Here is a 460-nt window from a genome sequence, read left to right as displayed (position 1 = left end):
GGGCAGGGGGGCAGCCTTGGAAGGAAGAGCACTGTCCATTTGGGACAGGCATTGTGCAATGGGGCCAGCTCCTGCAGCGCACGCCAGCACCGTGACGGCTGCCAGTGTCACCATGTCCCATGACTGGGGACGCCGAGGTGTCCCCATGGCTATCGCTACCGGGACAGTGTACGGCCAACATCTCGTATGCTGGAAGTCCAGGGCTGGGTGTCCAGGCTGAGCCTGTCTGCATGTGAATATCCACACCTCATCCCCAGCGGGGACGTGGCAGGCACCCAGGGGTGCCAGCTGCCTGTCCCCAGGGGCTGGAGGGGTGGCAGCAGCCTGGGGGGGGTCGGGTCGAGCTCTGCGGGGCTGGGAGCTGGTCTGGGGACGAGGGCCTGTGCAGCAAGCGCAGCGGCGAGGAGCTGTGCACATCTGGATTTCTCACGCTTGCGTTCAACATCCCTCCTCAACCAGA

The sequence above is a fragment of the Egretta garzetta genome, unplaced genomic scaffold (assembly GCF_000687185.1).
Source record: "Egretta garzetta isolate BGI_Z169 unplaced genomic scaffold, ASM68718v1 scaffold7, whole genome shotgun sequence".
Lineage (NCBI taxonomy): Eukaryota > Metazoa > Chordata > Aves > Pelecaniformes > Ardeidae > Egretta > Egretta garzetta.
Note: the sequence above shows the minus strand (reverse complement) of the source record.